Source organism: Papio anubis, chromosome 2, assembly GCF_008728515.1.
Source record: "Papio anubis isolate 15944 chromosome 2, Panubis1.0, whole genome shotgun sequence".
In the NCBI taxonomy this organism is placed as follows: Eukaryota; Metazoa; Chordata; class Mammalia; order Primates; family Cercopithecidae; genus Papio; species Papio anubis.
In genome coordinates this window covers 19,671,951-19,687,522 of record NC_044977.1, presented here as the reverse complement: position 1 = coordinate 19,687,522, position 15,572 = coordinate 19,671,951, and the positions used below count along the sequence as shown (strand labels likewise).

General features: G+C 35.5%; 1 protein-coding gene across 4 annotated transcripts in view; it reads right to left on the bottom strand.

The window, feature by feature from the left end:
* The window catches only part of COL8A1 (collagen type VIII alpha 1 chain), a 150,274-nt gene that overhangs the window by 43,056 nt on the left and 91,646 nt on the right, over positions 1-15,572 (bottom strand). For all 4 annotated transcript variants that reach the window (XM_009198991.4, XM_009199006.4, XM_009199011.4 and 1 more), the window contains exon 2: positions 10,577-10,696. The gene's annotated coding sequence lies outside the window, so the exon portion shown is untranslated. The remainder of the gene's footprint in view (positions 1-10,576; positions 10,697-15,572) is intronic.

The window sequence follows — 15,572 nt, the reverse complement described above, 5'->3', positions numbered from 1 at the left end:
CTTCTCCAACTAGAGAGAATGTATGCTTTAAGGGTAGAATGGCATTTTCGGCCTCATTCACTGCTAAACTCCCCAATCTAAAACAGTGCCAGCCACAAGGTAGATTCTCAACACATGTTGGTTAAGTGAATTAATAGAGTTTTTACTATCCTTGAAGTCTAATTAGTCATTTACTTCTACTGTATTTGTATAAAGAACTTTTAAAAAACTCAACTATCAGAGGGAGTCATCTTATATCAGGATTTGATTATTACACTGTAATTGTGGGGCCAAGCACAGGCCTAGTAACTAGGATATATGAACCCTCACTTATTTTTTCAAGTTGTTCAAAGTTTCTTTGCTTCAGTTTCCTTTGTTTTTCTTTATATTTCTGTGTGTCAATATCTTTATTTCTCAAATGGTGTTGATAGTAAACTTATCTAGCCTAATTTTAGGGTTGCTTTGGTGACTAAATATGTGCAAATACTTGAAATGACATCAAGAAATCTACTAAAGTGAGGTACCGATAGTTTACCCTACTATATTTTAATTGTTACCCATTATTTCTCTGACTCTGTCTATGTTTATTTTCCTTCATTACCATGAATTTGATGCCAGCAAGTCTTAGCATGTTATACATATACAGGTGCAAATAAACCTAGTACTCTAGTACTTTGGTTTGATAACTCTGGTTTGGTCTATTGAGATAAGAAATTATTTGGTAACTGAGATGTTTTAGATAAGAAAGGATTATCAGGGACCTGGTTTTTAAATACAAGAAAGTCTCTGATAAGAGAAGGTTGGAGTGAGGGCAGGGGGAGGGGGGCGTTGGACCTCAACCCACTGGCAAATATGTGATCTTTCTGTAGGAGTTCTTTGGTGAGGACCCTTGGGAGGCAGAGAACAGGTAGGGATGCAGAGCGCAGGTGCACAGGCCAAGTACAGTACTCAGAAAAATAAAGGAAATGTGTATCTTTCTGATTGAGCTCTGTAATTCTCCCACAAACACCATGAGTGTTATTGTTTACTGCTAGCACTTATGGACAATAGACCAGGAGATCAAATCTTCTGTCCTGGCTTCTTTCACACATGAGAGACAATTTGAAAAAAACAGTATAGTTATTATCCATGATCTCCTTCTTTGCTCTTGTGATCGCATTCAGTGGATAACTTGAGCAGCTACTCTAAAATTTAATCTGACTTTACAGAACCCCCAAACCACATCTTTGGGAATTACAGAACTATGTAAACTACGGTTTTATTTTTTTCTATTTCATAGATGAAAAAGTGGATCTAAGTGACTTGTCTAAGATTGTATAGCAGGTAGAAAAATGATTCCAAATCTTAATCCAAGTTGGCGCTCATTTTGTTGCATTTGGCTTCCTGTAGGTAGAAACCTTTCTTTAATTATTGCACATGAGCTGATTTCATTTGGAAGGATCAGAAAAAAATTATTTATTCAGTGTATACTTAATCAAATTTTGCAGACCCATATCGGTAACTGACAACTGTTTACAAGTACTAATTGTTTCAGCAACTATGTTTTAAATTGATGTAAGAGAGACTGGTTAGTGTAGTATCTTCCCAATAGGTGTCTAGGTTCAATCCAAGCTCTACCATTTTACCGACTGGGCAACCTCAGGCAAGTCTTTTCATTGCTTTGTACATTTGTAGTTTTATTTCTTTCTCCAGAGTGGGAAAATTTGTATTAGCTCATTGGTTTGCTGTGAATAATTGAACATATATAAAGCATAGAACCATGCCTCGCACCTAGTAAATACTATATATGTTTATTTTCATAGTACTGAGATACAAATGTAGATAAGACCAGAGCACATTAGAGTTTATCCTTAAGGGTTCTCATTTTGAACATAGTTTTGTGTAAAAAAAAAGAAAAGAAAGAAAAAAGAAAAAAGCAGTTTCTAAATGAAAAAGCAGCATTTCATTCTGTAGTCTCTTGATGCAGTAATTCAAAGTCATCACTAGATGGCAATTGTGATCCATGCGACTTCAGCTGCAGCAGGTACTAACTGATGGGTCCAACCCTGGCGTCAGTGTTTTCTATACCCTACAGCATTGAGAAGTCAGGCACTTTCTTTCCCACAAAGTGAGCCTTTAACAAAACTCCAGTCAGCAAAACTTTCATTCTGTGGTCACCCTTGGGGCTCACCCATAGGCACCTAGTCCTTCTGATGACAGCCTCACAGAAGGGTGGGTTTACCTGCCTGCATCTTATTATACATTTTCGTATCAGGAGTTCCTTTCACCAGATAGCAACAGGACAGTGTCAGGATGCTGGGTCAAGAAGATCCGTTAGTGGTTCTTAAAGTGTGGTCCCCCTGCCAGCAGCCTCATCATCATCTAGCAATTTGTTAAAAATGCAAGTTTTTGGGCCCCATCAGATCTGCTGACCACTATTTTAATAAGCCTTCCAGATGATTCTGATGTCTGCTGAAGTCTGAGAACCACTGAGATAAACCAGTGCATAGCATCATATATAAAGGTTGGTGCTGGAAGGGTCCTCAGAGAACATTTTGCCCAGTCCTCCCATTTTGCTTAGAAGGAAAACAGGTCCAGAGAAGTTAAATGACTTACTACAAGTCATAGCAGTAGGCATGTGGCAAAGCCGGGCTTCAGGGCTGGTGAGTGGCATGTCCCACCTTTCCTCATGTGCCCCTCTCCCCTTCTCGCCATCTAAACTGAGGCCACTAGGTGCACGTTCTAGCCTGATACCTACTCATGAAATGAAAAAGTCATTTATTCATGCAGGAGTTTGTTCATTTCAATAGACATTTCTATGGTGATACAAAATTGAGTATGATGAATTCACTACAGTCCAGAGTGTGTGCATATGTGTACATGCATGCATGTGTATGTGTGTGTGGCATGTAGGGAGGCATGAGGGAGGATCAAGTAAAAGTCATCATCTCAATTGATAGGAGAGGGATATATGCAGAGTGCCATGGGAAATAGATGAGTGCAGCGAGGGATTAGGTAACACAGGTAAGAGGAAGAAACTTTGGAGCTGACCTTGGGTGATAAGTAGGAGTTCAGCAGCTGTAGAAGTCAGGATAGGGCATTTGGGGAGAGGGATCAGAATATACAAGCACATGGAGCCATGAAATAGTGTAGGGGGATCACAAGAGTTTTGTTTGAAGGGAAGGGTGTGGTGGAAGAGTGATCATGTTGTAAATAATAATAACATTACTACCACTAATACTAATAGCGGGGACTTATTAAATGTTAACTGTGAGCCAAGCCCTGTACTAAACATTTTATATCTATTATTGATTTAATTCTTAAACGATTTTGCAAGAGTCTACTCTTATTTCCACTTTACAGATGACAACGAACATGCCTACACTGTGCTAGCTTCCTTAAAACCAAGTGTTACTTTTTTCCATTTCTTAGACCAACATTGAACTTAGAAAAAGAGCTTTCATGTTTACTTCTTCCAGGATGTCCATAATTGCAAAGTAAGTATCTATTTGCAGGAGAGGAGGAGTATATTCTTAATATATATAATTTTATTATAAGCACATTTTCATAAATGCATTAAACCAGGAAAATTTTGGCAATAATTTGGATATTTTAACTCAAAGAATGAAGGTCCCATTATTCTTCAGCATATCAGCAACTTTAGAAGTAGCCAATTTTTCATGGTAACAGAAGAATTGTATCTTAAAAGTGGCTAAGAAAGCTCATTTCAATTGCTTGACTCACTAAAGAAAGGAAGCTGAGTAATGAATGAATAACCTGGTCTGAAATCATTGGTCTGTTTTATTTTTGGTTTTGACTATATAAGTGTTCATTGTGAATGTACTTTCCACAGTCACTGTTAGTGTCTTTCCTTCATTGCGTAGGACTGCCCACAATGAAACTAAAAATTCGAGTTATAATTAAAGTTCTAGTAGGATTCAAAATCTTACCTAAATTTTCCCAGGTAAGATTCAAGATGTTTCTGGATTCTTTAAGATATTTTTGAGTGATTTTACTTTTTTCTGAGAAGATACATTTTCTTTTCTTTTTTTCAAAGTCTCGCTCTGTCGCCCAAGCTGGAGTGCAGTGGTGCGATCTCAGCTCACTGCAACCTCCACTTGCCAGGTTCGAGCGATTCTCCCTGCCTCAGCCTCCCAAGTAGCTGGGAATACAGGCACCCACCACCACGCCTGGCTAATTTTTGTATTTGTAGTAGAGGCAGGGTTTCGCCATGTTGGCCAGGCTGGTCTCGAACTCCTGACTTCAGGTGATCTGCCTGCCTTGGCCTCCTATAGTGCTGGGATTACAGATGTGAGCCACCATGCTCAGCCCTGAGAAAACAAATTTTCTGTTCCTACTTTCTCATCTGTAAAATATCGGCATTGGAGGAGATAATCTAGAAGGCCCCTTCCAGCTCTAATGGTCTGTGGATTTATGATTTAATGATTAAATGGCACAAATAACCCATTTCTTTGTTTTCTTTGTAGTAAAATTTTAGTATTCATGAAAGAAATTATAAGACCAAATCTCTCTCCATAAATTTTTAAATGGCATCTCTAAAATAGCTCTAGATTTCACTTTTTAGGATCACCGAGACTCTATCCAGCTCAAAGACGTGTGTATGTATTTCCACCTGACATTTTACACATTTTAGGAGCCAATAATAAGGCCATTTTTAAGTAGATGCCATTAGAAATGATTGATAGCCAGTTAATGTTTTAAGGTGAAAGAGGTACACTTTAATGATGCTCTGCTTTTCTGATTGCTACGATAACAACTTTCAGTTTTACCAGCCCACATTACAACTTTGATCTTTACACTCATGTTCATAGCTGAAGGTGAAATGCTTTCTCAAGAAAATCTAGAAAATTCAATCCAATTTTTAACCTTTCTTGTCTAGAGAAGTTGAATAGCCTACAGGTTGCTTTATCTTGAATCAAAGAAAGGGAAATAACACCTGCAAGGAAGAACCTATTACGTTTATTATTATTTTTAAAAAATTTTGTGATTGAGAGCAAAATTTGCATTTTACTTCCCCTGGACATTTTGTCTTTATAACCTGTCGATTTTGGAGTCAATTACAGTATTTTTTCTGTTTACCAATTATAAAAGCAATATATGTTTATTTTGAAAAATTTGCAAAAGAGTATACATAGGGGCACAAAACTGTCTAAAATTCTGCCACCCAGAGTTAGCTATTAATATTTTATTTTTATTTAATTCTAGATAAACATGAACATTAGGAAACTGGGGCCAGGTGTAGTGGCTCACACCTGTAATCCCAGCACTTTGGGAGGCTGAGGTGGGCGGATCCCTGGAGTTCAGGAGTTCGAGACTAGCCTGGCCAACATGGCGAAATCCTGTCTCTACTAAAAATACAAAAATTAGCCTGGTGTGGTGGTGTGAACCTGTAGTCCAAGCTACTCAGGAGACTGAGGCAGGAGAATTACTTGAACCCAGGAGGTGGAGGTTGCAGTGAGCCGAGATCATGCCACTGCACTCCAGCCTTGGCAACAAAGCAAGACTGTGTCTCAAAAAAAATAAATAAAGAGAGAGAAAATAAAGGAAAAAGAAAAAAAGAAAAAGAAATTGGCAACAAGTTATACATTATATTTTGAAATATTCTTTAAAAAATTAATAGTTAACTCATATGCATAATGAGTTAAATCTCTATCTTCAAAGATAACTTATTATTATTGTATAAAAGGTTATAAAACTCTTTAGTTTTCATTATTTTGTGATTTTTTAAGAGTCATTTTGACTTAGGTTCATTTTGTTTGCTTTCATCTCTCCTTGTTCTAGAAAACATTTAAGGTAATTTCAGCACCTCTTCTTCCAAGTGAGTATAATGGAGGAAAGCAAACCTCTGAAATTCAAACTACATAGTTTTTTAGTTTTTTATTTTTTAATTTTTTTTTTTTTTACATAAGACCTTTGCTTTATGAACAATAGGTAAATTTTAACAAACTGAGGAATAGCACTATAAAGATTTCTATTGGAACATAAAGAAGCCCTTTAGAACATGAGTAGTGACTCCCCTTTTATTTCATCATAAGTATGCATTTTTCAAAAGCATGTTCATAAACCTACCAATCAGTGTTCTCTTTGAGGGTAGAGCTCTGGTCTTATTGCTCAATATTCCCTCAGTGTCTAGAACTGTTCCTGGTCCATTGTATTTGCTAGGTAGATGCTCGTGGAGTTTAAATGAATCAAATCAAATCAATTCCAAATATTCTTATACTGTCATGATAGGTGGAGTTATGATTTTAAATTGCTTTGAAATAAGAAGCAGTAGTGGTTAAGACCTTTGGTTCTGCTCCCTCTTGCTGATTTTCAAAGCCCTGTAAAGATGAAGTGAGAGAACCTTGGTGTAAGTCTTAGCATGGTACTTGAGCCCACATCATAACTGCCAAATGGATGCTAGATTTTAGTGATCTGTGCTATTTTTTACTATACATATTTTTTCTTCTAAATAAGAACTTATTTTTCCTGAGGACTTTCAGTTAGATTGTTCCATAACAGGTATAAGCTATTTATTTAGGGATTGTATGTAAAATATCTTAAAGACTTTGTAGGTAGAATAAAACATACTGTACAACAAAGTTACATGTAATTATTATTTTACATAGTATATATCAGCCTAACAGTTTAATGTCTCATTCATTCATAATGTTTAATGGGAACGTATTTGAAAATAAAGAGTGCTATAGAGCCATAAATGTAATTTATAGTTCTTGCCATAGCACTTTTACTTCTAAGTCTCTCAAGGATTCAACAGGTATAAAATGGACCCTTTTGATGAATGAGCAATTTGGGGCAGCAACTAATGAAACCAGACTTTTTTCCTGCATGTGGAAGCTGTGCGAGAATGCCCAGATCATTGCTGCTAATCTACCTTGCATCTGCTTGACAGCATCTCAGGGAATTGTGTCAGCTACATCAAGCCAGGCACATAAACAAGTCCAGTACTGTGAAATTAGCATGTGGGCTCTGAACAATGGAATTCTCTGGTCAGTGCTGTCCCACACGGACAATGTGAGTCACATATCAACTTTATGTTTTCTGTTATCCATATTAATAAGTAAAAAGAAACAGGTGGAATTAATGTTATTAAACCATATTTGGTAATATTTATTAATATATTTATTTATATTTATGACTATTATTTAACTCAAAATATTAAAAATATCATTTCAACATGCAATATATAAAGTATTAATGAGACATTTTACATTCTGTTTTTCATTTCCAGTCTTAGAAATTTGGTGTATATTTCACACTCACAGCACATCTCAGTTGGGACTAGCCACATTTCACATGCTCAATATCAGAATGTGGTTAGTGGCTATCATATTGAACAGTGCAGCTATAGTCATTCCTGCTTTGCCACCATTGGAGGTGCCAGAGGGTGGCAATGTGGTGTACAGGAAAGACAAAGACCAGCCCAGAATCTTAGACTATGACTGTTCCTGACTCAAAAAAATGATTTAGTTTCTTTCACTGGGTCTCAAATTCCTACTCTTTATAATGCAGGTTGTTAATAACTGCCATACTCTTTTCAGGAAGCTGTGGGGAAGATTAAATAAGATATTGTATGTGAAAGTGCTCTGTTAGATCATAAAACACCACACACATGTAAGGCATTATTAGCTCTTTTATTGTAGATTTACTCTCATGACTTGCCCAAGGCCACATTCCAAGTTGGTAGGAGAGTGAAGGATAGAATCTGGGGCTCCTGACTTCCAGCCATCTGCTTCAGCTAAAGGCTGTTCATACCAAGCTAGTTTTAAAATTTCTTTTTATTTTTAAAAGTCTTTTTATTTTAAAAAGTTGAGGAAGGAAGACAGTGGCAGTAAGAAGTAAATTCCATATTGAACAGTAAGGGTCTTCTTGGCCACAGTCATAATGTTCTGCAGTAAAATTATACATACAGAATATTTATATACTTATATACTCAGAATTACAGCCATCAAAAACTGGAGTTTATTGCTGTCATATAATATAAAACCCCATGTTCTTCAAAGTTTCAAACAACTTTTAAAATGAACTGTGGTTTCCCCACTCTATTTATTTCCAAAGTATAGTACAACCACAAGAAAGCCCTTCCGTAGTGGGCTTGATTAATAAAACAGATATGGATCAATTCAACAGGTTTTCCATGGATATTTTTGGTTACAGATGTAGCTCATTAATTCCCATGTGTGGGACACCACCTCTCTAGTGTAAATCCAAGAGACACGTTAACATCTGAAGAGAAAATGGGAATAATTCAGTTCAACCCATATTATTTAGTACATACGATGTGTAAGGCACATTAGGTATCTTAATGAGCAAAAAGCTTGTTTTTATGATTATTGTCACTTAGAGGTATATGTTATTTAACTTGAGGAAAATATAGAATCTGTCTACCAAAATATCTATGTTCTATGATTCAGGAATCTATATTTTTGGAGGGTAAAAGGGTCAGAAAGAAAACTCCAGATTATTAAAAAATAATTTAAAAAGTTACATTCTGTGCTTTTGGAGGGCATGCAAAAGATTAGTTATCATGATCTATTTCCATTTTCTTAATTTTATGCCTATAATGGTGTTCATATTTAAACTTTTTCGATCATTATCTACCTTTGTTTCAAATACACTTCTCCACAGAACTTAATAAACTGCATAAAACATTAAGAGTTTTATACTATGTCAAGTTAAACCAAGTCCATTTTCATTGAGAAAAAGGTGTACATTCAAAAAATTCTTTGTATTTTTTCAATCGAAATTTATTTTAAAAATACTTTCAGCTGGTTATTTTCACTCAAAAACTTATAATTTGTAAGCTTCAGGCCTGCCTGAATTGATGACCATGTTGAATAAATGTAATTTTTATTTTTACTTGCTGAATCATTGCTGTTGACCATTGAACGAAATAGTTTATTGAATAGCCTTTACATTTTATTGCTTTTGCACCCTAGTTTAAAAACAAAGAGCTTAATTTCTTAAAAGTTCAATAAAATGTATTTTTGATATTTCCACCCGAACTTTACAAGCGATTTCTCTCCTCTGCCCTTTAATAAACACCTTCTGTATTTTTATGATTTAGTTTAACATTATTATTATACTTTTTTTACTGGGAGAGCTCATCAATGCCCTTGGCAGTAAGATTTTGTTACAAGAAAGCCAGAAGCCGAGCCTGTCATTGGTTGCAACAATTATAAAGTACCTCTGGGTTGAGTTCAGAGCTTTACTCTGACATTATGACTGTTACCCACATCATGCCTCTTTCCCCACTTTTTCTAATATCCACAAGTCCTACAATCTGCTGCTTCGATGAGCATGTATTTTTTATTCACTGGGTTTGCATTATAAAGATTTCATTTGGAGAACACCTGGCTTTGATGGAATCCAGCCAAAATAATTAGTGGTACCCATATTAAAAATGTAATGCCTTAGTAAAATCATTAACGTATTTGCATTTCTCCAGAAACTCTAAATGGATTCATTCTAGACAGGATGCAGTCAATGAGGGATTAACGATAAGGCTAAATGCTGTACTTTTCCTTTTGTTCAGGTATCCACCCCGCCCCAACAAGAACACGAAAAATCTGGGGAATCTTAGCAATTCATTCTTTTAATTATGAAATAAAATTAAATAGACTATAAAAACCATTGTACTATTATATATTAGGAAATATTGAGTCGTGTGTCCAAAAGTCATACTTAAGACCAGGCAATAGTAATAAGCATAGGATGGCTGTGGATACTATGAGATAATGTCTACTTGTCAGAAATGGATGATATGTTGTGTTTTTTTTTTTTTCCGTCAAAGTTTGAAAGTTAATGAGGTACTTTATGTTTTTATTGCTTCTACTGAGAGATCAATTAAGGAATAAAAGGGATTCTGGCATGCTGTTATTATTATTTTTCACTGTGAGTATATTCAATACCACATACAAAGAAAGCCATTTCTGTCATATCATGCTCTGTTTCATTCATCCTAGATTGTTTTTAGGAAAATTTAGTACATATCACTTCACTCATCTGAAAAGAATCATTTCTTCATTACAGCTTATAACTTAAAACTATAAAATATCAGCCAGAAAAAAAAATTGGCCCAATTAAGAGAAATATGATAATGGTAGAAAAACATATATAGACATGACAGAGATGATAAGATTATTTTAATTTTCCCATTTGCACTGGAATTATTTATGTTACAAATCTCCAGATCTTTTATTACTTAAAATCCTCTGCTGAATCATGAAAAGAAGCTTAAGTTAGCAATTTTCCTCTCCAAAATCTAACTCCTAGCATCTGGTGAACATTTGGATACCTAGTCAAGATCTATGGAAATGATTATTTTAAGACTGTATTCAACATGCCTAGACTTAAAAATCAGCTAGGATCACACTCTGCACATGTATTTTACTATAGGGGATTTGAAAACCTAATATTAGTAGCGATGGTCTCAAGGCTTTTGCAACGATGGAAATGGGGATGGGAGACAGGACATGCAGGCAGGCTAGACACTGAGCATCTGCCAGGGGCCTTTGTGCTCCTGGACAGCGATCTGCATCTTTACCTGTGGACCACCCAGACCACTGCCCTGCCCTCTGTTGCTCCTCACACTTACATTTATACTTGACAGGACTGTTGAATCAAAGACCAATGTCCTTGCTGGTGCCTTCCTCTAACACCCCTGGGACTGGTTTCTGTCTCTTCAGCAGATGCTGCTCAGCTTCCACAGCAACTTCTAAAATAGAAAAAAGAGGATACTTTTACTCAGGGCAATTAGAAGTGGATTATCAAAGTGTATTATTCTGGATCATACGAGAAATTGCATAATAGGAATGTATAAATACGTAAAATGCTATTAGTTTATTTTTCTGCATATGCTATATGTAGTTTTTATCCAAATAAACCACAAATTGTATATCTTTATTGCTTTTCATGGTTGTATTATGTGATAAGTTCTCACCAGTTTAATTTCCATTACTACAGATTGGAGATAATGAGAAAGAATTTGGGCATTTGCCATAGAGAATGCAAATTTATGAAGAAATATTAATGATACCTCAGGGAAAAAAGTTAATTTTATTTAAGAAAAATGAACTTTTTAAACAATACATTTCCTATCAATTTACATATGGCAGTATTTGAGTTATAAATTATTCTTGATTATTTATCAAATCAGGTGTGATGGGGCTTTAATATGGTGACACTTTTATGTTTTCATTTGAATTTTTGGCACAATTTAACTAGTTGAATAAACTTTGTAAGTTATCTATAACCTAGACTCTTTAGAAATCATATGGGACTTGTCTCCAATTAAAATGAATTTCAGAAATTTAACTCTGTTTTGGGTAATAGATACTCTCTATTTTGTTTTCGTGTGTTTCACAGGAACTTGTTTAAGAAATATCTACATTTGCTGTTCAACAAATATTTTAACAGGAACAACTTCAGTCATTCAGATAAATACATCAGTTTGAAAGCCAGCATTTGTTATAAGCGCAGAATTGGATATCAAATTTAGTAGGTTTGAAATGTGATTTAAGTGGTATATTCTAGAGTAGTACTGTCCAATAAAACTTTCTGTAATTATGAAAATTTTTCATCTTTACACTATTCAGTACGGTAGCTACCAGTCATGTGTGGCTACTGAGCACTTGAAATATGGCTAGTGTGATGGAGGAACTTAATTTTTAGTTTCACTTAATTTTAATTAATTTGAGTTAATTAAGCTACCTGTGGATAGTGACTCTAGTATTAGAGAGTATAGTTCTAGAATTTCTGTGTATTTAGCACTCAACACAAAATGAAGAAGTACTTGAATGTCTTCTATCTGCAAAATGACTCTAAAAAAGCAGTAGTGTTCCTAAAGCACAAGGCCCAGCCTCTGACATGTGGCTTTCCCTACAGAGGCTACACAATGTGTGTTCAGGCCCGAAGGATGGGTACAGCAGCATCCTGCACTTTGGCTCAACTTGTGGATATTTAGACATAAACTTTGGTTTAGCCATAGGTGATTCGAGAACCTTTGCCTCTGGAAAGCCATGGGATTTCAAATTATCTTTAGCAATAAAGTTTGGTGATAGTAAATGGACTCAAGAGCTTGACTTTCCAGTTCACTCTCATGTAGTATGACTTCTTGCAGAAGACTGGCAGGAAATACAGACATATATGAAAGGAGATATACCACACACGTAGTTGCCTCCATGAAAAAAACTCTCCAGATTCAGACTGGATATCAGGAAGAGGCTTATAAGTAATTTTTGTGCCTCTTTTATATCATTCTTCAATACATATTTATTGAGTACGTACTATGTGCAAAGTATAATGCTTAGTGTTGGAGATACAATGTTGAAGAAATAAATTAGATACCGCCCTTCCCTCATGCTGCTGAACTGCATTAGACAATAAGATTTTTTTCGTTTTTTCTTCTTCTTCTAAAAATTCATTTTTTTTCTTTCTGGTTATGGTGAAAATAAAACAAGAAGAAGATACATAGCATAACACAAACACTGAAGATCACTGTTATGTACATGTCATGTATCTTATTCAGTTTACCTCTCTCTGAACAACTTTCCCAGACCCGCACCTTGGTAGCTGATGAAACTACTTTTTGAAATGCAATAGTGGAAGCAGAGAAAAAACACTGAAGACACCTCAATTGCCATTTTTCGACCCTCAGACTAAGGGCCATTTAACACTGAGTGTTTACCACATATTATTTAAAGAGGCTCTTTTCTCTCTATGATGCAGAAGAATGTCCTTTAAAATAATTGCTAATTAAAAGACATTTTTGTTGCTGTTAATGTGATGACACTTTTTTACCTTGTTATTCATAACACTGTGAGAAAGAGTGCTACAACTACTGTTTATGAAATTAATCAAATTATTCAATATTCAAGCACCATTGTAGGAGCTAAAGGGAACCATTAGCTACACAGGCAATCTGTAGCTCATTGTATTTCAGTTAATTTTTGAAGAATGAGCCACAAATTTGGCACAGTACTAAGCAAGAATTATTTAGTTAGATTTGTTTTTTCTTCTCCACACAGCAGCTGCATAATTAAATATATGGTCTGACCTGCATTTATAAAGTGAATTTTCAAATACGTCACTGATGGAAATCTAAGGATGAAAAGAATTAAGAATTAAATTAAATTAATGCAACTACAATACTTAGTATTTAAAGTATTTTAAGACCAAAAAGTAATTGTTCTAAATATATTAATTGGTAATATCCTCGAGATTGTAGATAGATGCTTAAAAATAATTTTTAAAAATGAATTATGAAGCAATGAAAGAAACCAAAAGATAGATAAACATACATAAATACTTAAAAACCAGTTGCAGGTGAAATTTTCGTGAACAAAATTAAAAGGTGAAGGGGAGTTTGCTTTATTCCTTAAAAATGTTATACCTTATGGAGGTTTTAAAACATAGCCAGATTCTTTGATTCTCCTCTGTGTTCTCTCCCATTGAATCTGGGAGAGCTTATGAACTGACCAATTGAGCACAGTGGAGCAGGCATTATGTAACTTCTGCAGCAGAATCACAAAAGGCCATGAGGCTGACCTTGATTGCTGGAACATTGTCTTTTGGAGCCCTGAGTCTCCAAGTGAGAAGTCTGACTACCTAGAGACCACCACGCAAGAGAAGCCACATGTAGGCACTCCTGTTGACAATGCCAGCAAATCTCAGTCTTCCTTTTATCACTGCCAGGGTACTAAATATGTGAGCAAAACCATGTTGGGCCCTTCAGTCAACCAGTTGCCAGATGAGTAAGTCATAAGAGCAGAAAAGCTTCTAGACCTACCTCAATTCCTGACTTCTAAAATTGTGATATAAAATGTTTATTGTTTTATGCTGCTAAACTCTGATTTTTATTATGCAGCAAAGATAGCAGGAGCAAACCCTCTTATATTTATGATATTTTTACAACAGAAAGTTGGAAAACTGAATGTGGAATACACTCTGGGAAAAGTTGTTTGCAAGAATTAAAAGGCAGTCTTAGTATCTTTCCAATAGAAAGAGCTCCTACAAATCACCAAGAAAAAAATACTCACACCATATAGGAAAATAGGCAATTAAATTTACAAAAGAAGATAATAAAAAGCTAATAAATATGTTAGAAAGCCTTCAATCTCATTAGTAATGAAAGGAAATGCAAATTAATCTATGAAATTAACCTTTCAGTTATCAAATCAGCCAAGATGAAAATATATTTAATGTTGGTTGGGCTAAGTGAGCGTATAAATGGCACAGACTTACTGGAAAATAAATTGACATTATATACCCAAAGTTTTAAAAATATTTATATTCTTTGATGCTTCTAGGAATTCAGATAAAGAAGTAATCAGAAATAAGGTAAAATAATACAGAAAATGTTTATACAGTTCTATTTATAGGAATAAAAGTATAGAAACAAGCTAAAAATCAATACAGTTAAGTAAATTATGTATTTTATATTATAGAATATTGTTTTATTATTTAGAATGGAATTTTCAATATTTTTCCTTTGTTAATTCTGATCTGGGCACACCATAGCAGAACAGAAAAATCTTAGTATGGACACATAGACTGAGCTTTGAATCCTAGATTTGCCATTTACTTTTCCTGGTGATATGGTTTGGCCTCACCCAAATCTCATCTTGAATTGTAGTTCCCATAATCCCCACATGTTATGGGAGGGACCCAGTGGGAAGTAAGTGAATCATGGGGGCGGTTACCCTCATGCTGTTTTCGTGACAGTGAGTGAGTTCTCACAGGATCTAATGGTTTTGTAAGAGACTTCTCCCTGCTTCACTTATATTTTTCCTTGCTGCCACCATGTGAAGAAAGACATGTTTGCTTCCCCTTCTGCCATGATTGTAAGTTTTCTGAGGCCTCCCCACCCATGCTGAACTGTGAGTCAATTAAACCTCTTTCCTTTATAAATTACCCAGCCTCGGGTATGTCTTATTAGCACTGTGAGAACAGACTAATACAGTAAGTTGGTACTGGTACTGGGGTGCTGCTATGAAGATACCCTAAAATGTGGAAGTGACTTTGGAATTGGGAAACAGGCAGAGGTGGGAACAGTTTGGAGGGCTCAGAAGACAGGAAAATGTGGGAAAGCTTGGAACTTCCTAGAGACTTGCTGAGCAGCTTTGACCAAAATGCTGATAGTGATATGGATAATGAAGTCCAGGCTGAGGTGGTCTCAGATGGAGATCAGGAACTTTTTGGAAACTGTAATAAAGGTCACTCTTGCTATGTTTCAGCAAAGAGACTGGCACATTTTACCCCTGCCCTAGAGATCTGTGGAAATTTGAACTTGAGAGAGATGATTTAGGGTTTCTGGTGGAAGAAATTTCTAAGTGGCAAAGTGTTCAAGAGGAAGCAGATCATAAAAGTTTGGAAAATTTGCAGCTTGATGATGCAATAGAAAAGAAAAACCAAATTTTCTGGGGAGAAATTCAAGCCTGCTGCAGAAATTTGCATAAGTAATGAGGAGCCAGATGTTAATACCAAGACAATGGGGAAAATATCTCCAGAGTATGTCAGAGACCTTCATGGCAGCCTCTCCCATCACAGGCCCAGAGGCCTAGGAAGAAAAAATGGTTTTGTGGGCTGGCTGT